This window comes from Neomonachus schauinslandi, chromosome 10 (assembly GCF_002201575.2).
Source record: "Neomonachus schauinslandi chromosome 10, ASM220157v2, whole genome shotgun sequence".
NCBI lineage: Eukaryota > Metazoa > Chordata > Mammalia > Carnivora > Phocidae > Neomonachus > Neomonachus schauinslandi.
In genome coordinates this window covers 55219203-55239752 of record NC_058412.1, presented here as the reverse complement: position 1 = coordinate 55239752, position 20550 = coordinate 55219203, and the positions used below count along the sequence as shown (strand labels likewise).

The 20550-nt window shown below is 39.7% G+C and overlaps 1 non-coding gene across 1 annotated transcript; it reads right to left on the bottom strand.

The window, feature by feature from the left end:
- Positions 1 to 19952: 19952 nt before the first annotated feature.
- Positions 19953 to 20099, bottom strand: LOC123326162. The gene has a single exon (XR_006540922.1). It is a non-coding gene; the product is annotated as a U4 spliceosomal RNA (small nuclear RNA).
- Positions 20100 to 20550: the final 451 nt, after the last annotated feature.

The window sequence follows — 20550 nt, the reverse complement described above, 5'->3', positions numbered from 1 at the left end:
ACTTAGATGATGGGCAGAGCAAGAGCCAATGTAGAAGGTGTCAGTCTTAGAGCCTTATTCTCCACTTGCTGGTTTTGTAGTCAACTAACTGTATGTGATTTTTGAACAGGCCATTTAACCTCAGCTTTCAGAAATCTTAACTGTAGGGGTTGGACTATATGGTCCCAAAATATCAGTGATTTAGAAATATTTTCTTAAGAAACCTACTGATTCTCATGAAACCAAGGAATATTGGTTAGTTAAAAAATTTTTTTGAAGAGGATGAAGCCACCACTAATCAAGGGGGCAGAGTTGGGCAGAGTTTTTAGTTGTTTACATCTGTGTCTTGTTACAGAAGTCTCCACGTCACTGTATGTTGTTATGTCTCTGTGCAACCCTGAGTGTTTGTCTGCTTTGGAAAGGTCACAGGATGGCCGTCCCCAAAACCGCTTTGATCCTCTATCACCATATCCAATCGGCCTGCCTCATAGAGGAGGACTTGGGAGTAGAAAGAGTACAAACTCTGTTGATGTGTGGATGTGCTTGTTATTTAACAAAGATTCCCACACCCAGGTCTGTGTTTTACAATAATTTTCCTAGCAATTTTATTTTCAAATATTACTGGCACATTGCCAGTTATCCTGATAGCAAAAGTCACCTTGTTCTAACACATAGCACAAAAATGCGTGCGCACACACACACAATCCACATTTAAAATTTGTGTTTTTTTAGTGCTTTCTCCCTAGGCAGAACAGATTTCATTTCATCATCTTACCACAACCCTAGCAAGCTTTCAACACAACAGGGTCATTTAGGAATAATTATTATGAGCATATGTGAATGAGCCAAGAGCTCGGGTGATATACACACGGTATAAGAATAAGAAAATTCACATTCAACCCATTCCCTTTACCTAGTATATGCTAGAGTTCAGTGACATTTTGCCTGTTTGAGCAGGAAGCAGATTGGATTCTTGGTTTCCTAAGAACTATTTACAGCAGAAATTCTACCCACCTCCTAGCATCTCAGGAAATCAACCTGAAAATTTTCTTGGTTGCAGCTCCATTATAAATAGAGCACATGTCTTACCAATTCTTCCTTTCCAATGCTCCCCACTTCTACTGGTAACCCCTGAACAGTTTATTTCCAAGGCTTAGTGAAGAATGCTGACCTTACTTGTTTCCTGACATACTCTGGGACAAAAACAAATTGGAAAAACAGAATTGTGAGTTCATAGTCTTGGGTATTTTCTTTTCTTCTCTTTTTTCTTTTCTCTTTTTTTTTTTTTTTTTTTGAGAGAGGTCGGGGAGGAGCAGAGGGAGAGGGAGAGAGAATCTCAAGCAGGCTCCATGCCCAGCACAGAGCCTGACGCAGGACTCAATCTCACGACCCTGAGACCATGACCTGAGCCGAAATCAAGAGTTGGATGCTTAAGCGACTGAGCCACCCAGACGCCCTTAGGTATTTTCAAATGTAGCTAATTTTTTTCTAGGCCCTAAAGGAGCTGGATGATTTTCTAACCATCCAGATTAAAACAAGAGTGCTACTCATTTGGCAGAGGCCTTGTAGCATCATTTCATTTTATGAAGATGCCATTTGTTAAGAGGCAGAACCCAGATAAATGGCACCTTGGCCTAGCTAATTCAATAATAAATGGTATCCATATGTCCACTACATGGTTTGCTCTCTGCATGTTATTATTTATTGAAGTTTTCTTGTAACAAAAGCATATGGACTGGGTTCTCCAGTCAGGGAGGCATTCTTGGAGCATGTCCCTGTGGCTGTGAGAGAGTAGTTTGACCAAACAGTGTGACTCTGGTCCTTCATTACCAACGACTACAAAATATGGTCACCATTTAGTTGACATCCTTCACTCTGATGATTAAGAATGATGAGCTATGTAGAAAACTGGTGTTTCTACTTAACTTATTCATTCCAGGCAGTGTTTCCCAAAGCCTGAGCCAAAGGCCGTCTGCATCAAAATCATATGTGGGGGACACACTTGTTAAAAACTTCAGATTTCTTGGCTCTATTCTAGATCTACCAAATTAGTATATCTGGAAAGGACCAAGAATCTGAATTTTTAAAGAATTCCGCCACGTGATTCTTTATATTTATTAAAGTTTGAGAAATTCTGTTACCAGATAAATGGACAAACCTGAGTTCTTAAAGATTATTTATTTATTTATTTATTTGAGAGAGAGAGAATGAGAGAGAGAGAACACATGAGAGGGGATAGGGTCAGAAGACGAAGCAGACTCCCCGCCGAGCAGGGAGCCCGACGCGGGACTCGATCCAGGGACTCCAGGATCATGACCTGAGCCGAAGGCAGTCGCTTAACCAACTGAGCCACCCAGGTGCCCCAAACCTGAGTTCTTAAACAAACAGCGGTCCTAGTTTAAAGGAAAATGCCAAGAACAGGAGAATTACTACATATGCAGTCTCACACCTTCATAAGTTTGCTACTCAAAGTGTGGTACTTGGACCAGCTGTTTAATATCTACTGGGGACCTATTAGAAATATGGAATTACAGGCCCGACATCAGAACTACTGCATCAGAATCTACATATAACAAGATCCCAGGGAGATTCATGGACACATTTAGACTGATTTTGAGAAACATCATTCTGAGGACTTACAGATCCTATTATCATGTTTGCTTTTATCACTTCTCAACCTTTTGGCTAATGTCAAGTATACTGTCATGTTTGCTTTTTTTTTTTTTGGTAAGATTTTATTTATTTATTTTTGAGAGAAAGCGTGAGCATGGGTGGGGGTGAGGGGAGCAGAGGGAGAAGCAGGCTCCCCGCTGAGCAGGAAGCCCAGTGCAGGGCTTGATCCCAGGACCCTGGGATCATGAGCTGAGCCGAAGGCAGACGCTTAACCAACTGAGCCACCCAGGTGCCCTGTTTGCTTTTTATTTAGAAGTCTCATCCTCCTCTTTCCAAGGTCCCTAAAACCCAAGAAAATGGAACAATGTAAAGCAATAAGATATGGATACCATGATGAAAATCTAAATGATTGGCTCCTTTATGACAAAGGGATTAATGCATAATAACTTGGCAAACTACAGAGAAAAGAGAGCCAAAGATGCTTTTGCCCTAGAACTTTGCCTGCTACTAGATTCAGTGGGTGGATGCTCCAGGAAGTTAGCAGAGTAACTTTAAAGTTACAGTTACACTGTAATTTGGTATAAGGAGGAAGCTCAACAGTGGAACCCTTTTAAGAGGGAATTGGTTGCTCTGAAAAGTAGTGAGTTTCTTATCCCTGGAGGAGTTCAGTCCAAGTCTGGATAATAATTATAATTGAATACTTTGTGTAAGGGATACAAACACAAGATTGGTGGTTAGTGTAGAGGACTTTTACATTTGAGATTATTTGATTCAATACTCATTGCAGCCTTATGTTCTAAATTTTAAATACACACACACATATGTGCCAATATGTTATATATAACTAAAGAGTATTTATTTCTATAAGATTGTTCATATTAAGAAATTCATTAGTCAAGAAATCAATCTTTTGCCAGACCAAGAGTTTGAGAACAAGATACGGTCTTTGTATATCATGGACAAAAAAATGATCTAAACCATGTTTAGATGGCATTGTTTCAGGTGCCTCCCCAGTCCATTTATTCGTTCATGAAAAAATTATTTGTTGACTCCCTGTGATGTGCTCTGGCAGTAGAGAGGACAGCCAAAATGTGGAGTTTGTCTGCCAGCAGTCCTGACACCCAGAAGTTGTGTGGCCCTGTTACTTAATTTTAAAGGGCTTTTTAGCCATTCTAGGTCTCAGTTTTATCATTTGTAAAATGAATAGAATAATAGAAGCTGCCTCACAGGATTGTGGTGAAGATTAGGGAGTGAGAATATGTGAACCACTCAGAACAATGGCTGGCACATAGTAAATGCTACTTAAATGTTAGCTTTCATCGTCATCATCGTCGTCATAGGCAATAGTATTGTTATTCCAGGTTGAGGGAACATAACAACAAAGAGGGCAGGACTTCTATCCTGTAAAGGTACACAGTGTGGGTAGAGAAAGCATTCAGATAAAGAGGAGAAGAGGACAGGAGACAAGCGCTGTGTTGGGGAATGGTCCCACCAGCTCTGACTGGAAATGTCTACAGAGGGCTCCTTAAGGGAGGAGGAAGATTTTTGAGCTGGGTTTTGGCAACTGAGGGGGCAGCTTCCAGGGGAAGAAGGGAGAAAGTGGTTTCAGGCTAAAGGAAGAGCCTTCTCTGGTTAGCAGTCCTGATGCTGCCTTCCTTAAGTTGGCCTTACTCCCTTCTGCTCTGCCCTAGCTCTTGGTTGCATGCTATGGACTCTTCTAGTCAACTCAACAGTCCTTGAGAGCTCTCCTGGGGGCATCCTGGGACACTTCAGAGCTCAAAGAGCAGAACCACATTCGCAGGGAGGGTGGTGTGGCCAAGGGAGGAGGAGAGGCAGCAATATTTTTCTAAGAAAGTGGTGAGGATAATTGCTTTAGAAAGTGGGTAAGCTTCCTTCAAGAAAGCAAGTAGAAAAAAAGAAAAACATTTTTCTTTCTCTGATGTCTGCATACCCAACTCCACCTCCATAAGCAGAGTAGCTTATCCTGGTCCTGCTGCCAGTCTTCCTACCAAATATTCAGATCTCTCTGAAAATAAGGCCAAATGGTAACTTTTCCTTGTTACCTGTAGTTCATACCATTTTAGTATGATAATAACACTATTAATAATAATAAAAAGTTCACACTATTTAGTACAGTATATTGCCTATTCATCTCTGTTTCAACTACTCTTTTTATCATGCCTTCCTTTGGAAAACAAAAGCAAAGATCTTTCACTGTTTTTTTTTTTTTTACCTGAGAAGGCTTCTTTTTTAAGAAATTGCTGCTTTTTATATCCCAGATTTTGCTCCCAGCCTGACTCATCTAGGTGAGGGTGGAAAATGAGATCTTTGGACCAGAGAAGTAGAAGCAGGGGGGTAGGTGATGGCAGCAAGAACATCCTCAGCTATCAGGATGATACCACCAAACCCCACACCAGAGCCATGAGGCACCACGTTCCCCTGACCTCCTCACCGATACTTTCTCAACTTCTGTGTGTTTCCAGTGTCCTAAATAAAAAAAGAACAGAGGTGTTGGGAAGTGGCAGGGTATTTCCATTTCAATCCATGTCCACAAGAGATTTCCTTCACTGGCTTCTTGCTGACAGGGCCTTTCTGTATATTTTGGATTCAGTTTAGCCCAGACTAAGCAAGTTCTGAGGTGGGAGGTAGGAAGTGGCTGACTGAATGGGGGTCAGGAAGGGGAACACACATGGAAGGGGGATGTTGTCTCTAATGAAAATGGACAACACTGCAGATGCGTTCTAGTCCATCATCCAACGTGAAACAGCAGTCAGAGGCTTGTCCAGATTGCATGTATAGGCTATTTGGATCCAGGATATTGAATCACTTTTGAAAACAGACTCAAATTCAAATCAGTCCAGAGCAGAATTCCCTTTGGCATGTTTCCCGGGCAAAACTATTGAGTCAAGATCTAAAAAATCTGGAGGCTAGAAACATCATCGGAGCCACCTTTACAACAAACCTTTTACTTTCTATCATTTACAATCACTGTCACAAATTATTCTTGTTTGCTAAATATTTGTTGGATGCACTGCTGAATTCTCCCCTGAGAGTTAGTTTGCTTATGGTTATGTTTCAGTAGTTTGGGTTTAGTTTGGGTTTAGTCATGGATCTCTCCACCCTCTTTGTGATGGAGAGAAGTGAGCACTCATTTCATCCAAGACTTTATATAGATAAGAAACTCACCATTAAATTTGCTCTCAAGGAAGTTCCAAACTAAAGCATAAAAAATATGATGAGTTTGGGCAAAAAAAGCCCATCCATAGCTATCTAATATCACATATGGGTTATGTGGGTATATGAGATACCTGATTTTCAGCCCAAGGAAACACCATTTGAGAAACATACATTATCACAATCTGGCTATATTTTATGTTCCCTTTCCATCGTCTGGGATAAATTGTGTGTGTCAAGTTTGGCAAGCGTGGGTGAGCTAAATGGAGCTGTTAGCTGTCTTTTCAACGTATTTATCTGTTTCATTGCCTGCTCTAGGATGTCTTTGTGATCATTATATAGGGATCACAGATAATAGACCTTTTGAAATCTTACTTCAATTAAAACTTAATCCTCAAATGTCAATAATAGTGTTTTATACAGAAGGTTACAATGAAAGCGGTATCTTTTGTGCATATCATTAAGACAAAAAAAAAAAAAAAAAAAAAAATAAGAAAAGGCCTGAACATTTTCCAAAACAAGATACTTGACACTGTCTCATGAACCTTAGTCACTGTAAAAAAATTATGGTTATGTTTCAATATCTTATGCAAATTGATATAGTCATATAAGATTTATAAGGAAAAAAATCACATAAAATTTACCATCTTCCAGCTCTAAACTCATTATTACTAGTTTTTATTTTATATGACAGAATTGACTACAAGACAGTCTTATTTTATAAAATTAAAAATATAATCCAAGATTATAAGGGATTAAGTCTTCTAATTTACATTGTACACAGGAAATCCAAAAGATTCCAGAAAATATAAAAATAACAGAATGTATTTGTTGATGGAAGGACTGTTGAAGAGGGAGATATTGGAGGGAAAAAAAGGTTTTTAGCAATGCATGAGCTTGGAGGAACGCTCTGTCCATTGCAGTGCATCAGGTAAACCATTTCACCAAAATAAATGTTTTGTGAAGATGATGGCGATGATGAAATTTCTTCTCCTCCTGCTTGTTTTACGAGCATTGGTGGAGTTAAAGAAGTTCTTTATAGTTTACTTATCAGTAGAATAATTTTGCTATTTTTGGCATCTCTTTTCCCTTCCTCTTATTAATAGTGCCCTGATTTTGGTCTGTGTTTCTGCTCCTACACCATGAAGTCCAAGTGCTTCAATGCAGGCTGATCCCATCTCTGGTCTAAGAAATTATATATGATTAGCTTATGCCAATCAGTATATCCAATCCCAGAGCCTGCAGTGATTGGGTCAAGGTGGGCATATGATAACAATTTTCCCAGGAAGAAGTCAGGAGACTGTCAAAGGTATTGCTTCTAGGTAAGAACTTCCCTTCCATAGGAGCTGTCTAGAGAATCTCTTCCTTTTGTGAGTGTATGATGTGTCTGTAAGGTCAACAATTACTGCAACACCTTACTGCCAGGAATAGTGACATCTCCAAAGGGAGGAGGACAGAATGGAGTGAATTGCAGAAAAACAGACTCTGTATCAATACATGTTTGAATCACATCTTGCCTCTGAACTTTTCAGTTACATGAACAAATAAATTCCCTTTATCTTTTAAGTCAACTAAGTCAACTTGAGTTTTCTGTTATTTGTAAATATATCCTAACTAGTGATACACAACACTTATTGTGTGTTTACTAGGAGCAAATCACTATTGCAAAGCTTTAGATATATTGTTTTATTTCATCTTCACAACAACCCTTTGAGTACCCTTAAGAGACACTGTTACCATCCCCATTCTAAAGAAACAACATTGAGTCACAAATAAATTAAGTAAATTGCAAGAAATTTTGAACAGATAGTAGGACTTAAAACCAGATTTAAACCTAGGTGGTCTGAATCCAGAACCCATGCCCTTAACCATTGTGCCACAATACATCTTCTACCTCCCAGTATCAGGCAAGACAGTAGCAAAACATCCTGGAGATCTTAGTCCTAAAGATTACTGTAGAGGGGATATCGGCATATTATACTGATAATCAGCAGTATCCTCTCCTAGATTATTGCGAACCCTTTTTGGCCTATGGCTGATTCATCCACTCAACATTTATTCAACAAAGATATGTTGACTGCTAACTATATGCCAGGCACTGTTTTAAGTACCAAAGACATAATGCCAACTCTCATGGAATTTACATCCAGTGGTAGAAACTGACAATAAATAAATAAAAAATTTAGCATCCAATAGCTGTAAATGTTGTCAAGAAAATTAAAGCTGGGTAAAGAGACTTTCCAAGGAAGGCTATAAAAATGATGATTACTTCAGGAACATTTAATGTAAATTCATCAGCATAATTATATTAAATTTTCCAAGGGCAAAGAACTAATGTTAAGAGGTGGGCAGGTGGAGAATTACTCCATTCTAATCCACAGACATCACAAGTTGAAGCAAATTAGTGACACCATGATACTTGATGTATTTCCTATTCCTGTCACCCCGAAGTGTGGATATCAGAAAAACTGGAATGTCTAGAATGCCTTAGAGAAATTGTAAAAAAAAGTATAATCAAGGATGTAAGTATACAGATGATCATGGCAAGAGGCCCTCAGATAATCAGTTACCTTCTTGGCGGGATAGGTCAAAGTCCAGACACCAGATCAACAACTAGAGCCGAAAGTCAGCAGGTGATCCTGGTCAGGAACTGTCAGAGAAACAAGAGATACCTAGGGACTGGGATGAGGGGTGGGTAGCTATATATGTATTGTCCAAGAAAAGTCAAAGAAGCAAGGCAACAGCCAACACTAGATGCAGTGTGATTTTAAGCAAGATTGTACATATACTTTGGATTACTTTTATATTGCCAGGATCAGGAACTAGTATCAGAAATTATTGCTATCATTTGGAGTTTAAAAGAAATATCTCTGGAAAAGCTTTTGATTCTGTTTATATATGAATGATGGGTTGAAAGAAATTTCTAGACTGGTTAAAACCGTTTGTATTGGGCAACAATTAATAAGAACAAATGAATAAACAATTGGCAAACAGCTTACTAATCAGTTACACTTACTATATCTTTGAATTGTGTTTTAATTGCATATACTTGAAAAGAGATTAGTAATAGTAGTTACTAATAGATTGTAAGGCTATTAAACTATCAAAAATGAAGCATGATCAGTTCTCTTCCACTTAACCATATATTTGCTGTACTTGACTGTTGAGACCACCAATCCATAAGCAAAGCACCAAAGCTGCTTCTGGTTGCAAAGAGATGTTGAATTTCTGTTGAAACTGGTAAAATTGACGCTTGTAGGAAGTCTGAGTGATCCCACTGACTTTCTTTACATGAAGTGGGAATGAGGTACAGTTGCTACCCCAATCTTTTTGCCTTGTTCTCAATAAAACATTGGCTCTAACCACAATAAAGTATGTTGAACCATCCACTTAAATTGGATGCCTCACCCATCATAAAAGTTAACTGTTTTATGCCCAAGGTTATTTACACTGACCTATATAAGTCATGGACCTGATTAATACCCAGGGCTCTCTCAACCCAGCTCTAATCTTCCAGTGTATATTAGGAATGGCCTTGATTATGAAGTAAGTTTGTGGTTTCCTTTCTTTTTTTCTTTTCATTACCCATATGGCCTGAAAGCCATTGGATCAGCAATGGGACACCAAGTTTGAAGCAATCAGGCAATTAGGCAGCAGAGAGAAGGAAACAAAAGTCTCTTGGCAACTCACAGTTTAATCATGAGAAGTCAGGGAAGGGTGCTCTTTAGCAGAAGAGCTAGAGGACCACAGAAGTTCTGGCTCACCTAACCCAGTGGGCTGAACAGGAGGGAAAGGTAGCCAGCAGCATAATTGTGCGTACACACACACACACACACACACACACACACTGCCTAAGCTGTCAAAAACCACCTTTGTTCATGGTGATAGAAAAGGAGATTGGAGAATAGAAATAATGTACATACCAGTGAGTCACCCAGAGTCACTTCTTCCCCTCTAACGGAGCTGCAGCAATAGTGAGCTCAGGAACCTCAGTTGACCTAGCTGTGCATAGTGCAGAAAAGCTGGTCACTGTCTAGATCCTCACCCCTGAGCCATTGAGTCTGGTGCTATATCACAGCTTCAAGGAATAGCAGAAAAGCCAGCAGGCGTGTGGTCTAAGTCATCAGAGGGGGCAGAATGGCCTCAAGGAATGGGGCTCATAGATTCTAGTGTGGGACTGCCTATGTTCACATCCAGGCTCCATCACTTCCCGCTCTAAGAAAAATCATCAAACTTCACCTAGGCCTTTCCTAAAATTTGTGTAATCTTTGTGCTTATCTCAGGCTACTGATATAAGGATTAAATCAGATAATTTTAAATGGTAGGCCTGTAACAACTCGTATCATTTTAACCTTTGTCATTATTATGAAGGAAAAGTACAGGGCTCTCTGCTGAGGGAGCAGCAGTGGTTCCTAACTGTGTTAGCCCTCCCTGTACATCCCCTAGCATGCCCCCTGAATCGCACAAAGCCTACTCCTCTGATTGAACCATTACAATTACAGTTTCACTTTATGAGCACAGGACATACTTACCTAATGCTGCTTTGCTCATCAATTAATTAGGATTCCAAGGTCTTTCTAGATAAATAAAAGTCATGAGTTTTGCCTCTGCTGGACCATTCCCTCCCTGTATAGCTCTGCCCCTATTCCCATATCCCTTCCCTCCCTGCCCTGCACATAACTGGACATAGGACACTTTCCACACCATCCTGTAATGGTCTATTGTCATGTCTGTTTCCCCACTGTATTGTCATCTCTTTAAGACTGAAGACTGTGTCTTAAGGATGAGTTGTATGATGGGCCTAGCATGATGCCTGTAGTATCATAGATGGTAAATAAATATTTGTTGAGTGAAAATGTAAATAAAGGAAAAGTGAGTGCTGTTATTGCATAAGATATATTTCTTAGGATAACCTTCCAGGTGGCTCATGTGCATACTAGTGCCTTGATCGGGAGTAGTCTGAGATTCCCCAGGAAAGTTAACCGGAAAGTACTGTAGTTATAACCTGTGTGTATCTGTGTGTGTGTGCGCGTGTGTGTGTGTTTCTCTCCACATTTCTCCAAATCCTTTCTCTTCCTTCCTATATTTGTTATGTTTGTGTGTGGGTATGTGTGTATGTAGTCACTTTTCCAGAAATTGAGAAGTTTCTGTATAAGGTACAGATGACTTGGTAGAAGATACAGGTGGCTGGATTTGATACACCACACTTACTTCTCCTTAACTATCACATATGCCTAAGGTCTCTTTGCTCCGTTACTGTCCAACTGGAGTGAGGTCACCAGATCCTGCAATTTAGCTAGGCTGGAGAATAAGAGGTGTCACTGTCTAGTGCCATTTTTAAACCACAGGATATATTCTCAGCCATGCAAACTGGAAGAACCCACTGATGCTTGGGGATAGAGTAACTTTTTATAATTATGTAAAAGAGTTTCATTCCTTGGTGGCCAACCTAATAACCTGACATGCATCGGTTTCCTTTGCAAAGCAAATGGAACTTACCATTTTTTTTCCTACTATAAAATGTGTGCCCAATCCCACATCTCAAGTACCAGTCAGGTCTTTCTGCAAAATGGTGCCACTCTTATTTTCTCTGAAGTTATCTTCTGCTTTCATAAGGTTGGTCAAAAGAGATATTACAAATGAATGCACTATAGAAGTTACAGTTACATTTACCCACTGTCAGAGAGATCAGTGGAAGTAAAACATAAATCAGAATAAGCAAATAAAGCCATGTCTTCTCCATGCCTACCATTGGCTGGCAGAACTCAAGCTATGCAAGGAATGTTTACAATAGGTGACCCTGGGTTTGTACATGCTTGGAGTACCTTTGCTCATTTAACCCTTCTGTCCCCTCTCCCCAGCACCAGTGGGGCCTCCTCTTTACCTGATGATATTTCTGGGTCTTCTTTCCTTACTACAGCCACACCTTTTGAACCAAATCCTTGGGAATTCCTCCCTTTCTCCCCTGACCATTTCAACAATTAATATGTTTTAAAGTGCATATACTTGACCTATATTTACAAATCTATCTAGTAGGGAGACCAAAGATCCAGTTCTCATATTCACTTGAGACATCAAAATTTTTGACATTATCTTCAAATGACTATATATATTGTTATTTGTCCATATAGTGTCACAGAGATGCATAGACAGGATTGAAAAAATTATACAAATTGAAACTAGATTCCTATTACTGGACCACACTGCCTTTAGGGTACCATGTATTAATACATATCTTGTTAATAGACCTATAATTATCTTCTGAATAACACAATTATATTGCATTTTTTCTTAAAAGTGTTAACTTGTTAAATGCAAACATTTAAAAACCTGCTATAATTCTTTGTAACCCTGTTTTGATGTATCTTCATTATAAATGAAACCTCAAAGGAATAAGAAACAGGAAAAGAGATGGCCCCGTCTTCTCTCACCCTGAGAGACCCCCATGTAGTTAAGACTCCAGGCCCCTCAGGCTGTGGCTGGGACTTTTGAGGGGTCCTGCACTTCATTTGTGAAAGAGACAGCATGCCACTTTGGCCACAAAAGTCCCCTTGTGGTAAATAAGAGGTTCCCTGGGAGGTGTGAGACATGGTCTTAATTTTCTTTTCCATTTTGTCCCATTTTTGTGCCTCCTGTCTGGACTCATGGGAAGCAGATAGCTAAACATTTTAAATAAGAAACTTGAATTATGTGATGTCGGGCCATCCTGCTTTAAAAAAAGAAAAAAAGATAATTCTGTGGATTCTAAAAGCAAATGGTGGACTGTAACATAGGGAATTAGGCACCAAATTTCTATTAATTCATAAAAACTAAAATAGAATCCATTAAGAGTAGTGGGGTATTGGTGAGAAAGGAGATGTAAATTATCCACGATCATGCTTGAAATGCAAAACCTGATCGTGTTTGGCATCGGGCCAGCTACCATTAAAGTAATTATTTTTAATCATCAGCACTTGGTGACATGAATACTCATATTTGTTGATTTACTGAGAAAAGCACTTTATATTGTAAATAAAAAGGGTGGAAAAATATACATTTCGATTTTAGAACAAATAATAATGATTATTCTTGCTTTTTGAGGGTCTTTCCTTTTACAAAGCCATTAAAAAAAAAAAAGCCTGTTTCTATGTGGCTCAGATGTGGCCCTAGTGTAAATGTCAATGGGGGCAGGTGTGAGCTTATTTTTATGTCCTATTTTTTTAATGGGATCACTGATCACTGGTTCTCTTCTTAAATAAGGGTTGGAGAACAGAGGATTTCTGGTGATTTCTTTAATGGCAACCAAAGGAATAGTAGGAAATGGCTATTGAAATGCACCCTAAGAATTGCCAGAAGCACCCTCAGAAGCCTTGGCACAAATAATTACTTTTCTTCTGTTTCAGTTTGCCAGGCTCTGCCGGGATTTGAAAGGTGAATCATGTTCACCAGGGAGATGAGGAGCCGGAGGAGCATTCCAGGCAGGGCAGAGATGCATGCAAGGGAATCTAGGAAACAGCACCATGAAGGTGGAAGAGCGAGAAGTACAGGAGTGGAGGGGGATGAGGCTTGAGCTTGCGTGGACAGGCGGAGGGAGTGTGGAAGACCTTGCACCACATGGAAGGGAGTAGACGTCATCTCTTAAATGCATGCTTTTCAGACATAAGTGTATTTTAAAATGACCCCAACTTGCTTAAAAATGCAAATTTCTAGGTCTTACTAACTCCCCTTCCCCTAAAGATTCAGATTCCATTGTCCCAAGGCAAGGCCCAGGCATCTGCAGTTTAACCAGTACGCTCTTGCCCCACCTCCCCTCAGCCCTGCACTGACTCTGATGCAAATGGTCTCCCCTTGCGCAGCCCTGTTGTATGTGATGGAGAGCCCCTGAAGGATTTGGAACCAAGCCATGATCACTTTGTTGGCAATCTAGAAAATGGACTGCAAGGGGCAAGACTGCAGGCAGGCAGATCAGTTATTGCAATAACTGAGTTATTGCTGTAGGGCTGGGGATGAGACTGATGGAGCGGAGTTCAGAGACACTGGATCGGGGAATTTGAGAGGGTATGAGGGCTGATTACATATGAGGTCCAGGGAGAAAAGGTCTTGTGACCCTAATACTTTGGCCCAGGTGACTGGGGGTGGGAGGATTGCTATCAATTAAGATGGGAAGAAGAGAAAGGCTTTTTTTTCTCTTGTCTTCTGAGGGTAGGGGGATTGGGAGGGGACTCCTGGGGGAATGAGTGTACTTGCTGGGCAAATGCCACTTGATTCATCTGTGGTACAGACAGATCAGTGGTTGTATGAGGAAGCATGAGGTAGTTCTGAAGTTCAGAAAGATGGTGTGAGCTTGAACAAATTTAAAAGTCACCAGTTTATAATCAATAAGTAAATCCATGGGTAAGAAAGAGGCCACCTGGGGAAAATGTGTAGGTAGGCTGGGAAGGGACTTTGTTTTCACGTAACGAGAAAAGATTGCAAGAAATCCGCTACCTTCTCTGGCCTCAGGAGAAGCGCTGCTCTTCAGTTTTTCTCTTCCTACCCACCTCCCCATTGGTGGACCACCAGGCGAAGTCTAATATTAGCAATCTGCAGCACCAACCGAAAGAAAGTCTGTTCATTTTGATAGGAATATAATTTAATAAAGAACAATGCCATTAATTTCTCAACCCCTAAAAATACCTGGACCACCTCCTCTCCCCAAATCTCCACATAAGTCTATCTAAAACCTTTTTCTCCAATTAGACACTTTTTCTTAACTACTTAAGATTTAAAAATTCTTTGGATTTTTGTTTTGATGTGTTTAATTTCTGATTTTTTTTTCTGTAATCTTTCCAGGCTTTGTCTTCTTCCATATCATTTTATCTCAGTAATTTCAAAGCTTTCAGTTTTATTTTTCTTGGACCATTACAATAGTAGTATTATAGACTCCCCCTCCCATTTAATTAGACACAGTTATATGGGCTAGCCTGGAAACATATCCCATATTGTAAATTCTATGGGGAACCGTGTTCCAAAAATGTGTTTCTGAAACAAGTAGATTAAAATTGGTGGCTGCTAGCATTTGGGAGTATTATCATACACTGTTTTTAAAATAACAATGTTATTGTCCACAAACTAATTAGGGTTTGGGTTTTTAAAAAAACAAAATACTGTCTTTGAGGAAAAACTGATTGGTTTCATAGGACTATAATGCCTCATTAGGAAAACGTATATGGACAGAAGTGGCTGAGAAAGCAGATGATTTAACCAGAAGATGTTAAGATTAGAAAGAAAATTCTACCTGCATTTTCCCATATGTGAAGACAGCATGGCCGAAGTCTGGGGAACAGACCCCAGAGACCAAAAGGGGCCCCTATTCTTATGGCTCCCACTAAATCCTTATGATGCTGCCCTCAAATCATTCTATTAAAAATACCAGATTCTTATTCTCTAATCCCCAGTGGTGCTTCTGGGCCTGTGTTGAAGAAGAAAGGGGACTTATACCTAGGAAAGAACATTAAGCTCACTTTTTATCCCTTCATTTTCAAGTTCTCAGGCAAGAAGCCAGAACACTAATGTGAGTGTTCAAAAGAGAGGTTGGGGGTGGGTTTGGGAGATGGGACTGAGTGGGGATGGATTTTACACAGTCAAGTCTTGGCCTTCCAGAAGCCAGATCATCTCTCAAGTTAGACAGCCTCCTTCTGTGTGCTAAATTGTCATTATTTACCTTAATACCAATATTTTCTGTGCTGTCTTTGGACTTATGCATACTAACAGGCCCAAGTGTTTCCAAGTGTGGCTCCACTTTCTGATTGAAAAATGAATCTAATGCCATATGTGGATTTCACATATAATCCTGTATATTAATTTTACTTACACCCTCTAAATGGCAAAAACACAGCTTTTTTGCTGACCATGACCTGAACTGGGTAATGCCTTTGCATGGCTGTGTCTGTAAAGAGGATGGCGCTGGGAACAGAGTTAGCCACTACTATGCCCTTGACTTTTAGGTTACGGTACATGTGGTGGTGGTAGGGAGGGTTGGCCTGAACATGTCTGTTTTATTCTAAGACAGCTGTGCAGTTAAGCATAAGTCTTCTGGCCTGGAGGGAATTTGTAATAGAGCTGTGTCATAAGTGAAGAGAGTCATCATTTTTTTTGTTTTATTCTATAATGATATAACTTTTGTTTTAAGTGCATTTTATTTATTCCTATTTGGGGACCCTCTCAAATTTTATGGTCAATCTTATATTCCTCTAATATGTCCTTGACACGTAGTTGGCAATTTTAGGCAGTTAATTACCATACTTCTGTTATAGTCAACTAGTAATTACATTGCTTTATGAAGAATCTTAACAAAAATCTCATTTCCTTTTCCATCCTATCAGTTTCTTTCTTCCCTTCTCTTGTTTCTTCTTTACTCTTGTTTTCTGTGAGTGTTTGTGCACTCAGATAAACAAAAACTAATCTGCCAGAAGTTTTCAGCTGTCAGGTTTGTTAAGGTATAATTTATACACAATAAAATTTATCCTTTCTGCACATACACATCATTGCATTTTGAACAACATATACAGTCATGTAACAATCAAGATGTATAGGGTATTTAAATCACCCTCAGAATTTCCTCATGCCCCTTTGTATTCAATCCCCTCTTCAACCCTAGCCCTAAGTAATCCATTTTGTAATTCCGTAATTTTGCTTTTTCTACAGTAGATAGAGATGGAATCATAAAGTATACAACCCTTTGACTCTGACTTCTTTCACTCAGCATTACCCTTTTGAGACTCATTCACATTGAGCTACATATCAGTTCCTTTATACTGATGAGTACAATTCCATTGTATGGACGTGCCATCATTCATTTATTCATTGATGGACATTTGGGTTGTCTCCAGTTTGGGGAAATTATGAATAAAGTTTCTATAAGCCCTTGCATTTAAATCTTGGTGTGCATAGATTTAAAAAAAAATCTAATGCATTAGCCTCTGAGGACGTAGGAAAACACAGAAATATTGAAAGAAAAAAAATAATGCGTGCTTGTTGGAGAGAAGCTGAGGCTGGGAGAGGGAGAAGAGAGAATTTGTGCATGAGCAGGTGAAAGAAAATGGCTTTGGGGAAGTGTGTCTATATTTACAGCCTTTACCATTAGGAGGAAGGTGGCAGTATAGACAGACTGACAGTACTTGGTGGGACCAGTTTCATGCTGGCTCACAGGGATACAATCCTAATTGTATCCTAGTTGATACACAAGTATTTGTTGAAGAAACAAAAAGATAAAAAAATGAAATTCATGACTATTGATACAAGGAATTGGTTTTATTTAAAAGGATTGAATGGTAGGTTCTGTCTGATTTTCTGAGTATTCTGACTGAAAGAATTTCAGATACATGGTTTTCTCGTTTTCAAAGAATACAAATGTAAATTTACCACAGACATGATACCAAAGATGACAAAACCTTTCTTTGTAGAGTCTAAATTACAAACATTACTATTCAAAGATCAAGGCCGGGGATGTAGGTGCCATAGATGACATTTGTCCTGCCTTGGAAACCTCTGTGCATCTCTGTGCTCATATGCACAAAAGCTCCCAAAAGTTCCACCTCACAGATGGTACCAGCCTTTTCCACGCTGCTCAAGACCCCAGCCCACCCTCCCTCAGGCATTCTGGTGCCCTGACCTCCTCCTTCACGTGGTGACTGCAGTCACTTCTCTGAGCTCTCTCCCTGTCCTCAGTGAACGTCTCTTCACTGTTTCATAGCACTTCCGTTCTCCCTTTATTCCTGTTACCTGGACACACTGTGGAGTGGCCATACAGTTTCTCATTCAACCCAGAACACTTCTGAGAGTGAAAGGGGACACTGTGATACTTACACAAGGACACGATGCCCTAGAACGGAGGATACCCAGCACACTAGAAATGTCCTGGGCGAGCAGAACCGGGGGTCACCCTGGGAAGAAGCAACTTTCTTTGCCAAGGGGTAGGGTACCGTTCCACCTCGGCTTTTGATTATACCCCTTATGTCTTCTCCAAGACTTGTTGCCACCAATTATTTCCTCATGATTTCAGTTTGTTCCTCTATCAATTTATTCACCTAAGATTCAAAAGGTGCCGGCTATGCCAATGTTGTTTCTGACGGCTCAGCTTTAATAAGGGGCTCATAATTTTATTTAGTACATCCTCTGTCATAGAACGTGGAGGTCTTTTCCCAAATGTTGTAGCATTGTAAACCATCTCTGTCCCATCCTCATGTCTGCAGCATCACCTCTCTCTCTGACTTTGTCATTGCCTCCCAGTCTTCCTGCCTTCTCACTTGCCTCCCCTTAAATCCATTCTCCACATAGTCACCAAGGAAATTTTTTTAAGTACAAATTAGACCCCACCCCTTCCCTCCATAAAAACCTTCAGTGGCTTCCCATTGTAGATAGAACACAATCCAAACTGCTTCTCATGCCCCACAAGGTCCTGTTTGAGGGGCCAGTGCCCACCTCAGCCCTCACTGCCATTGACACACCACTCCTACTCTTTCCTCCTATCCTCCCACACACCTGGGTTGCTCTTCTCTAGCTTCCTGGACTTCCGTTAGTTCTTAAATGTGCCAGGCTCTCTCCTGACAGAGGCTTTTATACTGCTGTTTTCTCTGCCTGGCTCTTTGTGTAAATATTTCCTTTGTAGCCTTCAGCTCTTAGCTTAAATGACATCTCTTACAAAAAGCCTTCCCTGGAGTGGAGGGAGGTAGGAGAGATGGGGTGGCTGGGTGATGGACACTGGGGAGGGCATGTGCTATGGTGAGCGCTGTGAATTGTGTAAGACTGATGCATCACAGACCTGTACCCTTGAAACAAATAATACATTATATGTTAATTAAAAAATTAAAAAAAAAGAAAAGCGGGGCGCCTGGATGGCTCAGTCGTTAAGCGTCTGCCTTCGGCTCAGGTCATGATCCCAGGGTCCTGGGATCGAGCCCCGCATCGGGCTCCCTGCTCTGCGGGAAGCCTGCTTCTCCCTCTCCCACACCCCCTGCTTGTGCTCCCTCTCTCGCTGTCTCTCTCTCTCTGACAAATAAATAAATAAAATCTTTAAAAAAAAAAAGAAAGAAAGAAAAGCCTTCACTGACTGTCACAGCTTCCATGCTTATTTTCATCATAGCATAATAATACCTAATTCTTGTATTTATTTATTTGATTCCTTATTTACTGCCTGTGTTTCCTATGAGGACATAAGCTCTCTGAGGGCAGGATTATAATATCTTTGCCATTTACTCCTCTGTCTCACCTCTTAGTTATAATACTCAGAACCTGGGTGCTCAATGTAATGCATAAATGAAAGTTACAAATGATTTCATTTATATACTTTGGGGAGGAAAATTTTCTGGAAGGGGATTTGCGATTCAAAAGGCTTATACTTTTTATATGTTTTTGAGGCTTTTGACATGTACTACCCTCTAGAGAAGTTTTGGCAATTTATATCATCCCCAGCAGTATGGTTATTAATGGATGTTAATTTATCATTTAATGTTTGTTTTGTCAGGTAGGTGGGTGAAAATTATATCTTGCTACTTCTGTCATTTGCATTTCTTTGATTACTAGTAAAATTAAACTTTTTCTTATGCTGTGAAACATCTGTATTTCTTTTCTTGTATGTGTGTATATGTTAATTGCTTATTCTTATCAATTTTTGAGAAAGTTAGCCATTTAAAAATGTGAATTTTAGGAGTTCTTCATCTGTTAGGGATATGAAACTTTATTACAAATGTTGCCAATACTTTTCTAGATTACCATTTTTCTTTTAACCTTACTGTTGTTTCCTAACAAAGAAATTGTAAATATTTACGTAATTGAATAAATCAGTTTTTCTTTAGTACTTTTGTCTTTGGTGCTATTATGAAAAGTATTTTCCCATCCAAAGATCATATGAATATTATCCATAATATCTTAATGGTTTCATTTAAGCATATTATCTGATACCATAATATATAATATATGTGCTGTATTTTAATATATAAATACTTTTAAAAAATGATTTTTGGTATAGATAGAGATTTAATTTCAATTTTTCCACTATTTTTACAGTATATCAGAATTGTTTATTGAATAATTTATCCTTGCCTCAGTGATTTGAAATATCTTGTTTATCATAGTAAATAAAATCTTTTATAAATACTTAGATCCATCTCTGGGTTTTCCATTTGTTTCAATATTCCCTTTGGCTTTTCTTGCACTGGTTGCCATACTATATTATTATAGCTTAAAATTGTTAATATATAGAAAGACAGCTTCCTCCTCTTTGCTTCCTTTTTTAATAGTTTTTGTTATTCTTTTAGCAATAATCATGCCTCGGATAAACCTCATTGGCTACGATACTGCCACTGCGCAAAGCTTAGTTTTTGTTATTCTTAAATATTTATTCAGGGGCAACTGGGTGGCTCAGTCGGTTGGGCGTCCAACTCTTGATTCCAGCTTAGGTCATGGTCTCAGAGTCGTGGGATCAAGCCCAATGTCCAGCTCCATGCTCAGTGGGGAGACTGCTTGTCCCTCTCCCTCCCCCTCTACCTCTCACCTCTGTGGCCACCACCCCCGTCCCTGCCACTGGTGTGTGTGCATGAGTGCACTCTCTCACTCAAATAAATAAATAAAATCTTGGGGCACCTGGGTGGCTCAGATGGTTAAGCGTTTGCCTTCGGCTCAGGTCATGATCCCAGGGTCCTGGGATCGAGTCCCACATCGGGCTCCCTGATCCTTGGGAGGCTGCTTCTCCCTCTGCCTCTCTCTCTCTCTCTCTGTCTCTCATGAATAAATAAATAAAATCTTTATTAAAATAAATAAATAAAT